Raw genomic sequence first — 21,718 nt, 5'->3', positions numbered from 1 at the left:
AAGTATTATTATATTATTGATTGATTGACTATGACTTTTCAGATCACCCAGTAATGCTATCTGCAAGGTTGTTTCAGGTAAATATTGCAATCCTTTAGCCATTCCTGGACCTGTGTCCAAAAACAAGCTACAAATGGACAGAACCAAAACAAATGATCTAATGATTCTGTCTCTTCACAGCAAAATCTGCAGAGCTGGGAAGATTGTATCCCCCATATAAATAACATTCTATTGGTAGCAAGAATTTTATATAATAATTTAAATTGAAAGATTCTAATTTTTGAATCCGGTGTCGTTTTGCGTGTCAGTTCATAAACACTATGCCATGGGATCGGTACGTCAAAGATCTCTTCCCAACTATTTTGCAATCTATATGGGACGGCTGTCAATCCTTTGGTCCTTAAGTGAAACTGATATACTTTTTTATTTATCACAGTTTTCCTTAACCAATTATGTTCTTTAATGCAAGGCCGACAGACAAGTTCCTTACTTTCTCCCCCCTTCAACTTTCCTCTTCCACTTTTTGCGGTAAGGCTGCAATTATTTGGTTGTAATTTTGGGTAGAGCAGACATTTCCATATGTTTTTGTTAGCTGCATGTGCGACATAACTCCACCAGTCCTACCGATGATATCATTTACGAAGATTATACCTTTTTTAAACATTCTGTCAAAAAATAAAGTTTTTTTGTCAATTAGTATATTTGAATTTAACCACAATATTTGTTGCATTATTTGTTCTGTCGTTTCTGGAGGATTAAATTGAAATTGCAACCAACTTTCTATGGCTTGTTTTAGAAATAGTGACATTTGGGGGAGATTATTTCCTTTTCAAATAACTGAAAGTGAGAGGTTGTAATCTGAATAAAGGGAAAAAGGCCTTTCTTGAACAGTGGGTGAGACAATCTTACTAATTTGCTTGAGAACCAGTTCGGATTTAAGTATAACTTTTGGATGACTGAAGATTTTAGTGATAGGTCTAATGCTTTAATATTTAATAATTTCTGTCCTCCGAATTCATATTCATTATATAAATATGCTCTTTTAATGTTGTCTGGCTTGCCGTTCCAAATAAAATTGAATCTTCTTTTCTCATATAATTTAAAAAACTGTTTGCTAGGCGTAGGCAAGACCATAAGCAAATAGGTAAACTGGGATAATACTAAAGAGTTAATCAGGGTGATTTTTCCACAAATTGACAGGTATTTTCCTTTCCATGGTAGTAAGATCTTATCTATTTTTGCTAACTTTCTATTAAAATGTATTGAAGTGAGATCATTTATTTCCTTTGGGATATGTATTCCGAGTATATCCACATCACCATCAGACCATTTTATTGGTAAAATACATGGTAATGTAAAAATTGTATTTTTAGTGATCCAATACGTAATATAGTACATTTGTCATAATTTGGTTTTAATCCAGAGAGGTTAGAAAATGTATCTAGATCCTCTATGAGGCTGTGGAGGGATTCTAGTTGTGGATCTAAAAGAAAACATGAATCATCTGCGTACAATGACACCTTTGTTTTTAAGCCCTGTATTTCTAATCCTCTGATATTATTATTGGATCTGATTTTAATAGCTAACATCTCGATGGCCACAATAAATAGATATGCCGATAGTGGACAACCTTGTTTCACTCCTCTTGACAGTTTAAAACTTTCTGAGAAATAGCCATTATTTACTATTTTACACCTAGGGTTACTATACATGATTTTGACCCATTTTATAAGAGATTCTCCAAAATTGAAATGCTCCAGGCATTTATATATAAACCCCAGTCGAACTTTATCAAATGCCTTTTTCGAAGTCTGCTATGAATAGCAGGCCTGGTTTCCCATATTTTCCATAGTGTTCTATTGTTTCCAATACTTGCCTTATATTATCTCCAATGTATCTTCCATGTAAAAAACCTGTCTGATTAGAATGAATAATATCCGACAATACCTTTTTAATTCTATGCGCTATACATTTTGCTAGGATTTTTGCATCACAACACTGAAGTGTAAGGGGCCTCCAATTTTGTAAATGGACTGGATCTTTATATTTTCCACTTGTATCCTGTTTCAGTAATAATGAGATCAGATCTTCTTCTTGAGTGTCAGATAATCTACCATTTACATAGGAGTGGTTAAAACATGCTAATAACGGTCCTCTTAGTATATCAAAAAGGTTTGGTATACCTCGATTGGTATGCCATCCAACCCTGGAGTTTTCCCCGGACTTAAAGTCTTTAATTGCATCCAGAAGTTCCTCCTCTGTAATTTCACCTTCACATGAGTCTTTCTGTGTGGCTGTTAATTTGACATTATCAATAGAAAAAAAATCTCTACAATTAGCTTCAGTTAGAGGAGATGGAGGCGACTGAAAAGAAAACATATGCTTAAAGTACTTTGTTTCTTCCTTCAAAATATCATTTGGTGAATTATGGGTGACTCCGTTAATTGTAACCAGTTTCATTAAGTTCTTTTTGGTAGCATTCCTATGTTGAAGATTAAAAAATAATTTTGTGCATTTTTCCCCATATTCCATCCAGTTTGCTTTATTTTTATAATATATTACACTTGATCTTTCTTGAATACGTTTTTCCATTTCTTTTTGTTTTTCCTCTAATTTATTCTGAGCCTCTATGTTACAGTTTTTATTGCCATCTATCTGTTCTGTTAGACTTTCTATTTCCTTTCTTAGTATAAACTCTTTTGACCTAAATTGCTTTTGTTTTCGAGATGAGTACTGAATTGCATGGCCTCTAAAGGCACATTTAAAGGTGTCCCATACAATAAGGGGATTCGCTGTACCTATGTTATGTTGGAGAGCCACTCCTTTGTTGCCTTGGCCATGTGTTTTGGGTCATTGTCATGCTGGAATACCCATCCACGACCCATTTTCAATGCCCTGGCTGAGGGAAGGAGGTTCTCACCCAAGATTTGACGGTACATGGCCCCGTCCATCGTCCCTTTGATGCGGTGAAGTTGTCCTGTCCCCTTAGCAGAAGAACACCCCCAAAGCATAATGTTTCCACCTCCATGTTTGACAGTGTTTTTGGGGTCATAGGCAGCATTCCTCCTCCTCCAAACACGGCGAGTTCAGTTGATGCCAAAGAGCTCCATTTTGGTCTCATCTGACCACAACACTTTCACCCAGTTATCCTCTGAATCATTCAGATGTTCATTGGCAAACTTCAGACGGGCATGTATATGTGCTTTCCTTCATGGCATAGTGTGTTACCAATTGTTTTCTTGGTGACTATGGTCCAAGCTGCCTTGAGATCATTGACAAGATCCTCCTGTGTAGTTCTGGGCTGATTCCTCACCGTTCTCATGATCATTGCAACTCCACGAGGTGAGATCTTGCATGGAGCCCCAGGCCGAGGGAGATTGACAGTTATTTTGTGTTTCTTCCATTTGCAAATAATCGCAGCAACTGTTGTCACCTTCTCACCAAGCTGCTTGGCGATGGTCTTATAGCCCATTCCAGCCTTGTGTTGGTCTACAATCTTGTCCCTGACATCCTTGGAGAGCTCTTTGGTCTTGGCCATGGTGGAGAGTTTGGAATCTGATTGATTGATTGCTTCTGTGGACAGGTGTCTTTTATACAGGTAACAAGCTGAGATTAGGAGAACTCCCCTTAAGAGTGTGCTCCTAATCTCATCTCGTTACCTGTATAAAAGACACCTGGGAGCCAGAAATCTTTCTGATTGAGAGGGGGTCAAATACTTATTTCCCACATTAAAATGCAAATCAATTTATAACGTTTTTGACATGCGTTTTTCTGGATTTTTTTTGTTGTTATTCTGTCTCTCACTGTTCAAATAAACCTACCATTAAAATTATAGCCTGATCATTACTTTGTCAGTGGTCAAACGTACAAAATCAGCAGGGAATCAAATACTGTTTTCCCTCACTGTATATCTGACCAAATTATGAAAGACAAGCGTTGTAATTTCGAAAACCGTAAAGTGAGTGTGGAAGAGGTGAAAAAAGTATTATTGTCTATCAACAATGACAAGCCACCGGGGTCTGACAACTTGGATGGAAAATGACGATATTGCCACTCCTATTTGCCATATCTTCAATTTAAGCCTACTAGAATGTGTGTGTCTTCAGGCCTGGAGGGAAGCAAGAATACAGTGGGGAAAAAAAGTATTTAGTCAGCCACCAATTGTGCAAGTTCTCCCACTTAAAAAGATGAGAGAGGCCTGTAATTTTCATCATAGGTACACGTCAACTATGACAGACAAAATGAGGAAAAAAATTCCTGAAAATCACATTGTAGGATTTCTAATGAATTTATTTGCAAATTATGGTGGAAAATAAGTATTTGGTCAATAACAAAAGTTTCTCAATACTTTGTTATATACCCTTTTTTGGCAATGACACAGGTCAAACGTTTTCTGTAAGTCTTCACAAGGTTTTCACACACTATTTTGGCCCATTCCTCCATGCAGATCTCCTCTAGAGCAGTGATGTTTTGGGGCTGTCACTGGGCAACACAGACTTTCAACTCCCTCCAAAGATTTTCTATGGGGTTGAGATCTGGAGACTGGCTAGGCCACTCCAGGACCTTGAAATGCTTCTTACGAAGCCACTCCTTCGTTGCCCGGGCGGTGTGTTTGGGATCATTGTCATGCTGAAAGACCCAGCCACGTTTCATCTTCAATGCCCTTGCTGATGGAAGGAGGTTTTCACTCAAAATCTCACGATACATGGCCCCATTCATTCTTTCCTTTACACGAATCAGTCGTCCTGGTCCCTTTGCAGAAAAACAGCCCCAAAGCATGATGTTTCCACCCCCATGCTTCACAGTAGGTATGGTGTTCTTTGGATGCCACTCAGCATTCTTTGTCCTCCAAACACGACGAGTTGAGTTTTTACCAAAAAGTTATATTTTGGTTTCATCTGACCATATGACATTCTCCCAATCCTCTTCTGGATCATCCAAATGCACTCTAGCAAACTTCAGACGGGCCTGGACATGTACTGGCTTAAGCAGGGGGACACGTCTGGCACTGCAGGATTTGAGTCCCTGGCGGCGCAGTGTGTTACTGATGGTAGGCTTTGTTACTTTAGTCCCAGCTCTCTGCAGGTCATTCACTAGGTCCCCCCGTGTGGTTCTGGGATTTTTGCTCACCGTTCTTGTGATCATTTTGACCCCACGGGGTGAGATCTTGCGTGGAGCCCCAGATCGAGGGAGATTATCAGTGGTCTTGTATGTCTTCCATTTCCTAATAATTACTCCCACAGTTGATTTCTTCAAACCAAGCTGCTTACCTATTGCATATTCAGTCTTCCCAGCCTGGTGCAGGTCTACACTTTTGTTTCTGGTGTCCTTTGACAGCTCTTTGGTCTTGGCCATAGTGGAGTTTGGAGTGTGACTGTTTGAGGTTGTGGACAGGTGTCTTTTATACTGATAACAAGTTCAAACAGGTGCCATTAATACAGGTAACGAGTGGAGGACAGAGGAACCTCTTAAAGAAGAAGTTACAGGTCTGTGAGAGCCAGAAATCTTGCTTGTTTGTAGGTGACCAAATACTTATTTTCCACCATAATTTGCAAATAATGTGATTTTCTGGATTTTTTTTCTCAATTTGTCTGTCATAGTTGACGTGTACCTATGATGAAAATTACAGGCCTCTCTCATCTTTTTAAGTGGGAGAACTTGCACAATTGGTGGCTGATATATACACAGACCGCCACCCCTTGTCTTACCGGAGTCAGCCATTCTATCCTGCCGATGTAGCGTATAGCCCGCTAGCTGTATGTTATCCATGTCGTCGTTCAGCCACGACTCGGTGAAACATAAGATATTACAGTTTTTAATGTCCCGTTGGTAGGATAACCGTAATCTTAGGTCATCCAATTTGTTATCCAATGATTGAAGATTGGCTAATAGGATTGATGGAAGAGGCAGTTTACTCGCTCGCCGTCGGATCCTTATGAGGCACCCCGATCTACGTCCACGATATCTCCGTCTCTTCCTCATGCTAATGACGGGGATTTGGGCCTTGTCGGGTGTCTGTATGATATCCTTCGCGGCCGCCTCGTTGAAGAAAAAATCTTTGTCCAATACGAGGTGAGTAATCGCTGTCCTGATATCCAGAAGCTCTTTTTGGTTATAAGAGACGATGGCAGAAACATTATGTACAAAATAAATTACAAATAACGCGGAAAAACACACATAATAGTACAATTGGTTAGAGGGCTGTAAAAGTGTAAGCAAGCATTTCACTGTAATGTCTGCACCTGTTGTATTCGGCGCATGTGGCCAATACAATTTGATTTGATTTGATTTGACTAAATACTTTTTTCCCCCACTGTAGTAGTAAAGCCCATTTTACTGGCTCAAATAGCTGACCAATCAGCCTGTTACCAACCCTTAGTACATGTTTGGAAAAACTTGTGTTTCACCAGTTACAATGCTATTTTACAGTAAACAATTTGACAACAGACTTTCATAGTCTGCTGCTGGAACAATGTATGAGTAATGGCTTTACTCCCCCTGCTATATTGTGGATAAATAATTGCCTGTCTATCAGAACACAGAGGGTGTTCTTTGATGGAAGCCTATCCAACATAATCCAGGTAGAATCAGGAATTCCCCAGGGCAGCTGTCTAGGGCCCTTACCTTTTCCAATTTTTACTAACGACGTGCCACTGGCTTTGAGTAAAGCCAGTGTGTCCATGTATGCGGATGACTCAACACTATACACGTCAACTACTACAGCGACTGAAATGACTGCAACACTTAACAAAGAGCCTCAGTTAGTTTCAGAATAGGTGGCAAGGAATAAGTTAGTCCTAAATCATTCACTAAACCCTAAACCTCAACTAAATCTTGTAATGAATAATGTGGAAATTGAGCAAGTTGAGATGACTAAACTGCTTGGAGTAACCCTGTCATGGTCAAAACATATTGATACAACAGTAGCTAAGATGGGGAGAAGTCTGTCCATAATAAAGAGATTGACTTCATCACTACTTGTATTTGTGAGAGGTATTGACATGTTTAAACTACTGGCACACAGCTGACACCCATGCATACCCCACAAGACATGACACCAGAGGTCTCTTTACAGTCCCAAAGTCCAGAACAGACTATGGGAGGCGCACAGTACTACATAGAGCCATGACTACATGGAACTCTATTCCACATCAAGTAACTCATGCAAGCAGTAAAATTTGATTTTAAAAACTGATAAAAATACAACTTATGGAACAGCGGGGACTGTGAAGCAACACAAACATAGGCACAGACACATGCATACAAACACACTATAACATATGCACTATACACACACGTACACATAGATTTTGTGTTGTAGATATGTGGTAGTAGAGTAGGGGTCTGAGGGCACACACTTAATGTGTTGTGAAATCTGTTGTGAATTAACTGCCTTAATTTTGTGGACCCCAGGAAGAGTAGCTGCTGCCTTGGAAGTAGCTAATGGGGATCCATAATAAATACAAATACAAATATCATCGCGTGATTCCAAGTTTACTTCGATATGATCGTTATTATATCAATATTAGCACATAAAGGAGTTTCCACCACAATTTCTTGCATCATTAATTTTAACTACACAAAAAGATCTGACCATGTCGGACGAACAAATTGTCTGTAGGCATTTATACAATTGTACTGGCATTTCATGTTTCCATCAGCCCGGTCTTGACTTTTTTCATGCGTCAGGTAATTCATCCACATGAAATTGTTGGCTGGAAACGTGCTTAGTGGTGTGTAAATGAACATATGAGCCCCAGACCCAAATCAATGGAATATGTAGGCATCAAACAGGTATTGGGTGTTGATTGATGTAAATGGCTATAAAATGTACAAAATAAATTGTGTGTGATGGCAATGTCAGTGTGCCTCCATGCTTTGCACAAGTCCTCATATTCTAAAATCAAATGATTTCTCTAACAGGTTGGGAACAACATGGTTGAGTACCTGCACCAGAAGGAGGTGACCAGACCCTACCCAGTTGTGTTGGCTGTTGTGGACTGCTCACAGGTGTTTACAGTCATTAGTGGACTGGCACTGGAGCAAGGTACACTGCTTGGGGCACTGGATGTGTGCTTCAAGTCCTATTATGTGTTTGATATCAACTTTCCCACTGTGCCCCAGCATGGGAATTCTTACAAACCACGGTGTATCGGCTGCTAGGAACAGAATCCCCCGCAGTAAGACTGTTGCGAGCATGTCTTTTTTCCACTGAACAATAGTGGATAAGTATCTGCTCTTGTATGCAGTGTGAGAAGTGACAGGAGGAAGCACAGATCAATGGATGGATGAGATAGATCAATGGATGGATGAGCCATGAGTTTCTCATTCCAATGCTAATATACTCTTAAGGCACTATTTATAGCTCTGTTAAATTTACTTTGAGTTAGTTTTTTATGCATTTGTGCCTGCTTTTTGCCTACAGTTCGGTATGTGGCTCGTTTGCCTTTAGTTCAACTACTGAAGCGCGTTCTGGTACGCTTTCATTTTATCACAACAATTTATTTTAAATACAAATGTTACATTTAGGGGATTGTGAGTAATGAGTCATTAAGTAATGAGTCATTAGTACATGTCCTTAGTAGATTGACATTCAAATGTAATATTTTTCACTTGTTCTGTGTAACAATGTTTTAACTCGTCACAAATGTAGACCATTATTGTATGGCAAAACAGCATGGTGTGTGCGTGTGCTGTCACCTAAGATAGCCGAAGTGTGTCAGTGAATGTGAATATCTATTGATTAGCTCTGGCACTGTCTGATAGACAGATCTGTGTTAATACCAGTTAAGAGAGACAATGTCACACGCATACTTTGTTTTTCTCAGATCGCAATCTGAGTGTGCACATCAAGTTCAACTGAGGCTTTATTCTGATGTTTGGACTGTTTGGTTCATTAAATAATATAAATACATTTGAATAATCTGTCTGTCTGTCACGACTTCCTCCAAAGCTGCCTCCCCTACTTGTTCGGGCAGGCTTCGGCGTTCGTTGTCACAGGCCTTCTAGCCACTGCCGCTCCATATCTCATCATTCCATTTGTCTTGTCTTGTCATTACACACACCTGGTTCATATTCCCCTCATTAGTACGTGTTTAAGTGTTCCCTCTACCCCCCTTGTCCTTGTGGGTGATTGTTCTTTGTGAGGATTAGTAGCTCGGATGAGCTCAGTATTTTGTATTGCCGGGGTATTTTCCCTGTGTGCATGTTTGTTCCAGTGTGCCTGTTTTGAGCACTGGACTGGTTACGCTGGATTACGGAATAAACTCTGTATACTGTGATTTACCCTCCTGTGCCTGACTCCATCAAATCACGCATCACAGAATCACCCACCAACTATGGAGTCAGCGTTCTTTTGGGTCTGGAGGCGGTAGGCAGGGCACTCTCGCATCACCCCAGGTATCGAACACCCACACTCGTTCAGAGCCCTCTGCTGCGCACTGTACCCTACCCATCCATTTTCCTGATCACATTGTAGTTCCCCAGTGTAAGGCACAAGTCGATTCAGGCGCAGCTGGGAACTTTATGGACAGGGCATTCTCACACAGTCTAGGCATTCATTGGTTCCCCTATCCATTCCACTCCCCATTAGGGTCCGGGTTTGTTAAGTCGACCATTAGGGTCCGGGTTTGTTAGGGAAGTTACCGCACCAATCACCATGGTTACCTACGAGACTCATTGCGAGCAAGTCACGTTTTTTATTATTGAGTTCCTGCTTTCCCTGTGGTACTAGGTATCCCTTGGTTAGCACTCCACAACCCTACATTCTCATGGCCGCAGAGGGTTCTCACGGGGTGGTCGCGAGAGTGTCAGGGAAGGTGTCTCTGTGTTTCCGTTGGTGCAACCACGGTGGAAAGTCCAGACAGTACCTCCACCCCGAATACCTCGACTTGGCGCACGAGTTTTCCAAAACGCAGGTGACCAAGTTACCACCTCATCGGGCGGAGGATTGCGCGATAAACCTCCGGGTAAACACTGTGCCTCCCAGGAGTCATGTGTATCCCCTGTCACAGGCTGAAACGGAGGCTATGGAAACATACGTCACCGAGTCCCTGTGCCAGGGGTATATACGTCCCTCTACTTCACCCGCCTCCTCAAGTTTCTTTTTTGTGAAGAAGAAAGACTGCGGTCTGCGCTCTTGCATTGATTATCGATCACTGAACAAGGAGACGATACGATTTAGTTATCCTCTCCCGCTCATTCCTTCAGTGATCGAGTCAATGCATGGGGCGCGCTTCTTCACCAAATTAGATCTCTGGAGTGCATACAACCTGGTGCGTGTCCGAGAGGAAGACAGCATTCAGCACAACCACGGGGCATTATGAATACCTGGTGATGCCGTACGGTTTGATGAATGCTCCATCCGTCTTCCAGTCCTTTGGGAACGAGGTGTTTCGGGACATGCTTGGTCGCGGTGTAGTGGTCTACATCGATGACATTCTGGTCTATTCCACTACGCGCGCCAAATATGTGTCCCTGGTTCGCAAAGTGCTGGCCCGACTGTTGGAAAATGACCTTTATGCCAAGGCAGAAAAGTGTCTGTTTTTCCAGCAGTCCGTCTCCTTCCTCGGATGCCGCATAACCACCTCAGGTGTGGAGATGGAGGGATATCGCATTTCAGCCATACGTAATTGGCCGACTCCAACCACGGTTAAGGAGGTGCAACGCTTTCTTGGCTTCGCCAACTACTATCGGGGGTTTATCCGGGGCTTTGGGAAGGTCGCAGCTCCCATTACATCTCTGTTGAAGGGTGGGCCGTCCCGGCTCCGCTGGTCTGCTGAGGCTGACAAGGCCTTCAGTAACCTGAGGGGTCTGTTCACCTCAGCCCCGGTACTGGCCCACCCCGATCCATCACTACCGTTCGTAGTGGAGGTGGATGCGTCCGAGGTAGGGATAGGCGCTGTCCTGTCTCAACGCTCGGGCACACCACCCAAGCTCCGCCCCTGTGCCTTCTTCTCTAAGAAGCTCAGCCCGGCGGAGCAGAACTACGACATTGGTGATCGGGAGCTGTTGGCTGTTGTCCGAGCCCTGACCGTGTGGAGGCATTGGCTCGAAGGGGTGAAACACCCTTTCCTCGTCTGGACGGACCACCGTAACCTGGAGTACATCCGGGCAGCGAGGAGGCTGAATCCTCGCCAGGCCAGGTGGGCCCTATTCTTCACCCGGTTTGATTTCACACTATCATACATCCCAGGTACGAAGAACGTGAAGGTAGACGCATTGTCACAGCTGTATGACACAGAGGAGAGGCCCAGAGACAACACCCCCATACTCCCGGCCTCCTGCATTGTGGCGCCGGTAGTATGGGCGATGGACGCGGATATAGAGCAGGCATTACGCACAGATCCATCTCCACCTCAGTGTCCAGCTGTGCTGCGGTACGTGCCTGCTCTTATCTGTGATCGTCTGATCTACTGGGCACACACGTCACCCTCCTCTGGTCACCAAGGTATCGGTCGTACAGTGCGCTGCTTGACCGGAAAATACTGGTGGCCTACCTTGGCTAAGGAGGTGAGGGTGTATGTCTCCTCCTGCTCGGTGTGCGCCCAGAGTAAGGCACCTAGGGACCTCCCAGCGGGTAAGTTACAACCTTTACCAGTTCCACAATGACCATGGTCTCACATGAGTATTGATTTCCTTACCGATCTTCCCCTCTCCCAAGGTAACACCACCATCCTGGTCATTGTGGACCGCTTTTCCAAGGCCTGCCGCCTCCTTCCTCTGCCCGGTCTCCCCACGGCCCTGCAAACTGCGGAGGCCCTGTTTACACACGTCTTCCGGCACTACGGGGTACCAGAGGATATAATGTCTGACCGGGGTCCCCAGTTCACATCCAAGGTCTGGAAGGTGTTCATGGAACGTCTGGGGGTCTCGGTCAGCCTGACCTCTGGTTTCCACTGCGAGTCTAATGGGCAGGTGGAACGGGTAAATCAGGATGTGGGTAGGTTCCTGCGGTTCTACTGCCAGGACCGGCCGGGGAAGTCGTCGGCGTTCTTGACATGGGCCGAATATGCCCAGAACTCTCTCCGTCACTCCTCCACTAACCTAACGCCATTCCAATGTGTTTTAGGTTACCAACCGGTTCTGGCACCGTGGCACCAGAGCCAGACCGAGGCTCCTGCGGTGGATGACTGGTTTCCGAGCGTGTGGGACGCTGCCCATGTCCACCTCCAACGCGCCATGCGTCGTCAGAAGGCCAACGCTGACCACCACCGCAGTGAGACCCCGGTCTTCATACCGGGTGATCGGATCTGGCTCTCAACCCGGAATCTGCCCCTCCACCTGCCCTGCCGGAAGCTGATCCGGCTCCGTGTCCTCCTGGCCGTCCCCGAGGCTGGTTTCGCTGGATTATGGAATAAACTCTGTATACTGTGATTTACCCTCCTGCACCTGACTCCTTCAAATCATGCATCACACTATCTAATGAAATCGTATCTTGTGAAATAACACATAATTAAAAAATAGGGCTTTGTTTCAATGTGCTATTTTAAAAATGTATATATTCTTGTACATTCTCTGACGTGATGTACAGTGCCTTCGGAAAGTATTCAGACCCCTTGACTTTTTCCACATTTTGTTACGTTACAGCCTTATTCTAAAATGGATTAAATAAATACAAATCCTCAGCAATCTACACATAATACCCCATAATGACAAAGCAAAAACAAGTTTTTTGAAATGTTTGCAAATGTATTAAAAATAAAAACATAAATACCTTATTTACATAAGCATTCAGACCCTTTGGTATGAGACTCGAAATTGAGCTCAGGTGCATCCTGTTTCCATTGATCATCCTTGAGATGTTTCTACAACTTGATTGGAGTCCACCTGTGGTAAATTCATTTGATTGGACATGATTTGGAAAGGCACACACCTGTCTATATAAGGTCCCACTGTTGACAGTGCATGTCAGAGCAAATACCAAGCCATGAGGTCGAAGGAATTGTCTGTAGAGCTCCGAGACAGGATTGTGTCGAGGCACAGACCTGGGGAAGGGTACCAAAAAATGTCTGCAGCATTGAAGGGCCCCAAAAACACAGTGGCCTCCCTCATTCTTAAATGGAAGAAGTTTGGAACCACCAAGACTCTTCCTAGAGCTGGCCGCCCGGCCAAACTGAGCAATCGGGGGAGAAGGGCTTTGGTCAGGGAGGTGACCAAGAACCCGATGGTCACTCTGAAAGAGCTCTAGAGTTCCTCTGTGGAGATGGGAGAAACCTTCTCTGCTGCACTCCACAAATCTGGCCTTTATGGTAGAGTGGCCAGACGGAAGCCACTCCTCAGTAAAAGGCACATGACAGCCCGCTTGGAGTTTGCCAAAAGGCACCTAAAGAATCTCAGACCATGAGAAACAAGATTCTCTGGTCTGATGAAACCAAGATTGAATTCTTTGGCCTGAATGCCAAGCGTCACGTCTGGAGGAAACCTGGCACCATCCCTACGGTGAAGCATGGTGGTGGCAGCATCATGCTGTGGGGATGTTTTTCAGCGGCAGGGACTGGGAGACTAGTCAGGATCGAGGCAAAGATGAACGGAGCAAAGTACAGAGAGATACTCCAGAGCGCTCAGGACTTCAGACTGGGGCGAAGGTTTACCTTCCACACAGCCAAGACATAGCCAAGAAAACGCAGGATTGGCTTCGGGACAAGTCTCTGAATGTCCTTGAGTGGCCCAGCCAGAGCCCGGACTTGAACTCGATCGAACATGTCTGGAGAGACCTGAAAATAGCTGTGCAGCAACGCTCCCCATCCTACCTGACAGAGATTGAGAGGATCTGCTGAGAAGAATGGGAGAAACTCCCCAAGTACAGAGGTGCCAAGCTTGTTGCGTCATACCCAAGAAGACTCGAGTCTGTTATCGTTGCCAAAGGTGCTTCAACAAAGTACTGAGTAAAGGGTCTGAATACTTGTGTAAATGTGATATTTCCGGGGTGTCTTTTATACATTTGCACAAAAAAAGAATAGCATTGTTTTGCTTCGTCATTATGGGGTATTGTGTGTAGATTGATGACAAAAACAACAAAAATTTAATAAATTTTAGAATAAGGCTGTAACATAACAAAATGTGGAAAGAGTCAAGGGGTCTGAATACTTTCCGAATGGACTGTATGTTCTGAAATATAAATTAATTATTTGAAAATGCAACATTGTATCTTGATTGTGTGTGTAGGAGAGGGTAGTAGTTGGATGGTAGAGAAGGCAAACATATGCAAGCAAAATTGAAATTAGAATGACACTGAAATAACCCACGGATTACATTAAAAAAATTACAGCTGCTGGGTCAATCCCCCAACCCAATGTGCTGGGTTTATGTCAAAACCCAACACGCTAGGTTGTTTTAACCCAGCAATATAGTCTAATTTACCCAGCGGTTGGGTCAAGCGCTCAACCAAAGGCACTGGGTTAGAAGCACAACCCAATGCTGTTTGTTCAATATTGTTTTCAGTAATTGTTTTCTGTATCCTAATTTTGTTTTGTTTTCTGATTGTTTCAGTGCATGCATTCAACAAGCTTCCACAGGGACATCCACAGGGCCGTCATCTCCAAAGTGTACTCAAAAAGGCAATAGTTCTGAACTGGGTTTGATTTAGTTTTTCTTTTAATTACTATAAATGTGTTAATTATCTTTTAAACTTCCATTGGTTAATCTATTGCTCAGTTATTACTTGGCTCATGTAAATAATTCTGTAGTTGTCCCTTTAAACATTATAAGGTCAACATCCCGATAGTGTTCACATTTCTCTCATGTAAATGTTGTAGCTACATAAAAAGATGAAACAATTTATTTGGGAAATATCCAGTCTTTGCTCTTTTCTTCATTAGCATGCTGATGATTTCAAGTTGTATTGGATTTCTTTTGATCAGTTATTAAAGAATACAATGAACATATGTTGTTTAGTATATTTACTACATTTAGTATGTTTCGTTTTTTTCTCTGAAGTAAGTTAATTTAACATTATGTGATTTGGTTTATGTAGATACATTTCAATGTTTAGCACACAGTAACCAAAAACCTGATCTAATTTGCATATTCATACTGAGTTTGCAACAAGCAGAATGTTCAGAAGTTTCCCAGAATTGTTTGCCAGAGGTTCACAAGTTGCCACAAATTTACTGCAACAGTTTGCAACAAAACTAATTTGCATGTGAAAATATGAGCTTGCTGCAAATTTGCGCCAAATTAGCCAAAGGTTTGCTACAACTGTTTGCCAGAAGCCTATTTTTTCGGTAAGAATACAATATCTTGGCACCAAATCAGCTAGGCAGTCACTGCTAACCAACCTCTTGGTTCAGGCTCTGTAAAATAAATAGAACCTAAATCTTCTACTCTGAGAGTCTCCTAACACAAACATTGTCTTTATAGAGCAGGACTAAGGGTGACTATGGGACTGCTGCAACATGGAAACGTCAGTGGGACAGAAGGTTTGAGTGCTAGAGGGCCTCCTTAATTCAGACCTCCATCTCAAATTCTCTCTCTTTCTATTTTCCACTCATCTTTTTTTCATGGTCCTTATGGAGCTCAGTGCATCATTGACATTGGATCAACTGTAGATGCTACCATGGTGATTTAGAACTGGATCTGTAACTGGTTATCATGCTGATACAGGTTTCAAGTAAAGGGTGATCTGTGTGATCTGTGTGGAGACTGTTTAGCAAGGTGATCTGTGGTTACTATGGCGCTTTGTGGTGGTTGTTGGTGGGTGGTGTGTTTACCCAGAGGGGAGGGGAGAAGTAGGTGGTGTGGGTTTAATGCTGGGGGGGCGGGGTGGTGGTGGTGGTGGGGCGTGCGGCTGTTCCTTGAAGACACGAATTTGCGCTCATTATCATATCTCACTTGGGTGTGGGTGCGTGCGTTTGTATTTGTTTGAGTCTCGATTGTTTCTGCATTTCGTTACGTGGCCACAGAGAGCAAAGAAATGACAGACAGCACCTGTAACTCCTGAGTAAATAAAAGGGCTGGAAGTGGCGGCCATTCGTGAATGAAACTGATCTTGATGTCTATCTCTCTCCCAACAGGTGAATCAGAGGTGATCTGCCAGGGAAAACAAAGATGTGGAGAGGAGAGCGACCCTTCAGTGAGTGTTAGAGAGAGACCCTGCCCGCCACTCTGCACAGGTGTTGCCATCACACAGGTCACACACACCGACGAAGACGCCACGTAGAGCGCTGACACACACCAGCAGGACACATGCGTCACACTATCCTGCCCTCTCCAACACACTCCTCACAACCACTCTGTCTGATGGGCTGCTGCTGAGAGAAGCAGAATAGTGGCCAAAAGCCACTGGGGATCTGTATAAGAGACAAGCACAAACACACACATAAACTCACACACACTCGCGAATAGGCATACACATACACACTCAAGCTGATTGTTTTAACGATATATGATATTTTGAACAGACAGTAGTTCTGCTCTGTCATGTCTGACACACTCAGTTTTAAGTTGCCCTCTCTTTCCTGGCCTGGTCGAGAACATGGGGCTGAGGTAAAGACCTCATGACAAGCTGAGTTTCTGGGTGAAATCGGATTTGCTATAAATCAAATATAATTTTATTTGCCACGTGCCGAATACAACAGGTGTAGACCTTACATTGAAATGCTTACTTACCAGCCCTTAAACAACAATGCAGTTTTAAGAAAAAAAGTGTTAAGTAAAAAATTGATAAGTAAAAAATTTAAATAACAAATAATTAAAGAGCAGCAGTCAAATAAAATAACAGTATGGAGGCTATATACAGTGGGTACAGGGTCAGAGTCAATGTGCGGGGGCACCGGTTAGTCGAGGTAATTGAGGTAATATGTACATGTGGGTAGAGTTAAAGTGACTATGCATACATAATAAACAGACTAGCAGCAGTGTAAAAGAGAGGGGTGGGGGGGACAATGCAAATAGTCTGGGTATTCATGATTAGCTGTTCAGGAGTCTTATGGCTTGGGGATAGAAGCTGTTAAGAAGCCTTTTAGACCTAGACTTGGCGCTCCGGGACCGCTTGCCGTGGGGTAGCAGAGAGAACAGTCTATAACTAGGGTGGCTGGAGTCTTTGACAATTTTTAGGGCCTTCCTCTGACACCGCCTGGTATAGAGGTCCTGGATGGCAGGAAGCTTGGCCCCAGTGATGTACTGGGCCATACGCACTACCCTCTGTAGTGCCTTGCAGTCGGAGGCCGAGCAGTTGCCATACCAGGCGGCGATGCAACCAGTCAGGATGCTCTCGATGGTGCAGCTATATAACTTTTTGAGGATCTGAGGACCCATGCCAAATCTTTTCAGTCTCCTGAGGGGGAATAGGCTTTGCCATGCCCTCTTCATGACTGTCTTGGTGTGTTTGGACCATGATAGTTTGTTGGTGATGTGGACACCAAGGAACTTGAAGCTCTCAACCTGTTCCACTACAGCCCCATCGAATGGGAGCGTGATCAGTCCTCTTTTTTTTCCTGCAGTCCACAATCATCTCCTTTGTCTTGATCACGTTGAGGGAGAGGTTGTTATCTTGGCACCACACGGCCAGGTTTCTGACCTCCTCCCTATAGGCTGTCTCATCGTTGTCGGTGATCAGGCCTACCACTGTTGTGTCGTCGGCAAACTTAATGATGGTGTTGGAGTCGTGCCTGGCCATGCAGTCATGGATGAACAGGGAGTTTAGGAGGGGACTGAGCACGCACCCCTGAGGGGCCCCCGTGTAGTTACCTACCCTTACCACCTGGGGGCGGCCCGTCAGGAAGTCCAGGATCCAGTTGCAGAGGGAGCTGTTTAGTCCCAGGGTCCTTAGCTTATTGATGAGCTTTGAGGGCACTATGGTGTTGAACACTGAGCTGTAGTCAATGAATAGCATTCTCACATAGGTGTTCCTCTTGTCCAGGTGGGAAAGGGCAGTGTGGAGTGCAATAGAGATTGCATCATCTGTGGATCTGTTCGGGCGGTATGCAAATTGGAGTGGGACTAGGTTTTCTGGGATAATGGTGTTGATGTGAGCCATGACCAGCCTTTCAAAGCACTTCATGGCTACAGACGTGAGTGCTACGGGTCGGTAGTCATTTAGGCAGGTCATCTTAGTGTTCTTGGGCACAGGGACTATGGTGGTCTGCTTGAAACATGTTGGTATTACAGACTCAGTCAGGGACATGTTGAAAATGTCAGTGAAGACACTTGACAGTTGGTCAGAGCATGCTCAGAGTACATGTCCTGGTAATCTGTCTGGCCCTGTGGCCTTGTGAATGTTGACCTGCTTAAAAGTCTTACTCACATCGGCTATGGAGAGCGTGATCACATAGTCATCCGGAACAGCTAATGCTCTCATGCATGCTTCAGTGTTGCTTGCCTCGAAGCGAGCACAGAAAAATGTAGCTCGTCTGGTAGGCTTGTGTCACTGGGCAGCTCGCAGCTGTGCTTCCCTTTGTAATCTGTAATAGTTTGCAAGCCCTACAACATCCGACGAGCATCGGAGCCGGTGTAGTATGATTCAGTCTTAGTCCTGTATTGACTCTTTGCCTGTTTGATGGTTCGTCGTAGGGCATAGCGGGATTTCTTATAAGCGTCTGGGTTAGAGTCCTGCTCCTTGAAAGTGGAAGCTCTACTGCTAGCTCAGTGCGATGTAATCCATGGCTTCTGGTTGGTGTATGTACGTACGGTTACTGTGGGGGCGACATCATCGATGCACTTATTGATGAAGCCAGTGACTGATGTGATGTACTCCTCAATGCCATCGGAAGAATCCCAGAACATATTCCAGTCTGTGCTAGCAAAACAGTCCTGTAGCTTAGCATCTGCTTCATCTGACCACTTCCTTATTAACTGAGTCACTGGTGTTTCCTGCTTTAGTTTTTGCTTATAAGCAGGAATCAGTAGGATAGAATTATGGTCAGATTTGCCAAATGGATGGCGAGGGAGAGCTTTGTACGTGTCTCTGTGTGTGGAGTAACGGTGGTCTAGAGTTTTTTCCCCCTCTGGTTGCACATTTAACATGCTGGTAGAAATTAGGTAGAAGAGATTTAAGTTTCCCTGCATTAAAGTCCCCGGCCACTAGGAGCGCTGCCTCTGGATGAGTGTTTTCCTGTTTGCTTATGGCTTTATACAGCTCATTGAGTGCAATCTTAGTGCCAGCATCGGTTTGTGATGGTAAATAGACAGCTACGAAAAATATAGATGAAAAGTCTCTTGGTAAATATATTCCTGTGAAATTTGAGGTGCAGGGTCGTGGGTGGGAATTTCCCATGCGATGTGTGGATTCCCGCACATCCCAAAACACTTGCGTGATACGTGAATTTCTGGGATAGTAAATTCCCAACTATGCATTAACAGGTTTCTGGAAATGTCCAGACTCTGCATGTCATGAAAACTCTCAACGGCTGCAGGCGCGTGCCCCTCTACTTCATGTGTTCGAAGAGAAGCCTAGTGAAAAGAAGCCAACTCTCCATGTCTCCTTATTTATCCCGTTTTCATGTTTGTAACATTTATAAGCATGGTTTTGTTGTTTATCTAAAATGTGATGAGTTTTATGGACATTTAGATAATAATAATGTTCACATTCATTTGAGTGTAGCCAAGTTAAGCTAGCTAACTTTGTATGTAACTTAATGAGAACAAGATGGCATCTCGGTAACGTCTAGCTAGCCGCTAACGTTAGCTAGCACAGCGCTAGGTGCTAGATAGCATACAATTTCGCCCTACCAGCTCGTTATTTTTAGCGTATATTGTTGTTAGCTAGCTGTTCATGTGTTTTTGTTACCTTTAATACACAGGCCTCTTCGTTTGTACAATTAGCACTGTATAAGTAGAGTGAATGAGATGTACTGTTGTTGCCCATACAATGCATGGGGTGTCAGTGGAGGCTCCTCAGAGAAGGAAGGAGAGGACCATCGTCCTCAGTGAATTTCAGAAAAATTTAAATAGTGAAACATAAAAAAGTTATCCTTTTAGAATAAACTATACTAATTATATTCACGTCACCAAATAATTGATTAAAACACACTGTTTTGCAATGAAGGTCTACAGTAGTGATATGACGAGTTTTATACAGGATTTGTTAATATGACTGATATTGTGTGTTGCATAGGATTTTGAGGATGAGGACATTCCATTTATTTCTGTCACTGGTGGGTGCCAGAAGGTCGGGGGGCCACTGATGTTAATTTTAGAATGAGTATGTGATGGAATGTCCTGACTAGGGTGCAAGATGATACCATCTAGGGTAATACTATTGTAGTTGGGAGTGACACCCAATAATGGTTGGCAACTGTTGGATAGAATTAGCTTGCAAAGCAGTATTTAAACTGAGAGGTTTTGTATGCCTATCATTCAATGGGCAACCCACGTGCAGATTGCTATGCTGAATCCGGTACCGTGTATATTAAATACACGTATCAACTCTCCATCTAAGTGTTAACTATCTTCTTGCATATTGAATTCCTTGATGCCAGAGAAACTCATCATAACAGATGGCGTCTACGAACGGGATACAGTTTACAGCTGAACTGGCAGGTAAGCAGACTTTCATTTTATTGATTATGTTAAATTTTGCTCATCTGTGGTAAAGCTGAGCTGTAACGAACGTTTAAAATTCAATATCTTTTTGAGGGGAATAGATTAGTGGTATTCGAGTATGTAAACATATGTAAGAGGAATATGAAATTAGACAATGACATGGTGCTATGATTCAAAATAATTCAGAGTAATGAGTGAAGACAACAGAGGATTAAAGATTGGGCACAGGCATCCCTTAATGTGTAAGGCATTATAAAGAGAGTGGGTTTTAGTCCCTTAATGTTTAAAGTACATTATTAAAAAGATTGGGCGCAGGCATCCCTCAGTGTGTAAGGCATTATAAAGAGACAGGTTACGGGCCTTTGATGTGTGGTATCATCATAAAGTGTTAGGTTTGATTCCTTTGGTGTGTAGAATCATAAAGTGTTAGGCTTTCAGTCCTTTGGTGTGTTTAATCATCATAAGGTTGTTAGGTACAGAATTAGTCCTTTGTGAATTACTCAAAACGATCATTTTGGATTATGGCACCAATGGCTAAATAGACAAACAACATTTTAAGAAAGATCAAGGTGGGGATTTGATTCAAATATTTTATTACTAATATTGCATGAACTAATAAAAACAATGGGGAGTCACCTCAGTAGACCGGTATCTGGCAAGACAATCACAATTAAGAATAAATCAGAGCTTGATTTACCTCGAAGAGAGACAAAGGTAATGACGAAATTATTGCAGACCAATCCGCATCTAAAACATTGAATGTTAAGTAAATTAGGGTTTTTCTATGTGGAACCATATCTCAGTGATTTATCAGCATGGACAGATAATGAGTATCCTCAAGATGGTAGTTTTAAAAGGGATAAGTTACAGATAATTGTCAATTCGCTAACCCTAACCCAATATCACTGTAAGCAACACGAAATGAGATTTAGATTATATGATGTTAAGACTACAAACCATTGTAATTGGGCTATTTGCAGGATTTCTTTGTCATTTCAATAGCATCGGGTCAATTGCATAGAGTAAAATCTGGGTTTCTGATGTAATTTAACTGTTGGTATGTGTTGCTTAGACAGATACTGCAGCCAGTGTTTGTTTTGTGAGGTAGAATGGACGATTTAGCAGATTGCTTGGTTTAAATTGAAAGACTCAGTTATTCAACATAAACAGCGGAACGATTTCGAGGTAATATTGCTGGAGGAACCTACTGAGAAGGGGGTTGTAATTTAAAATACTG

Source organism: Coregonus clupeaformis, chromosome 35 (genome assembly GCF_020615455.1).
Source record: "Coregonus clupeaformis isolate EN_2021a chromosome 35, ASM2061545v1, whole genome shotgun sequence".
In the NCBI taxonomy this organism is placed as follows: domain Eukaryota; kingdom Metazoa; phylum Chordata; class Actinopteri; order Salmoniformes; family Salmonidae; genus Coregonus; species Coregonus clupeaformis.
This window is presented reverse-complemented; position numbering follows the sequence as displayed.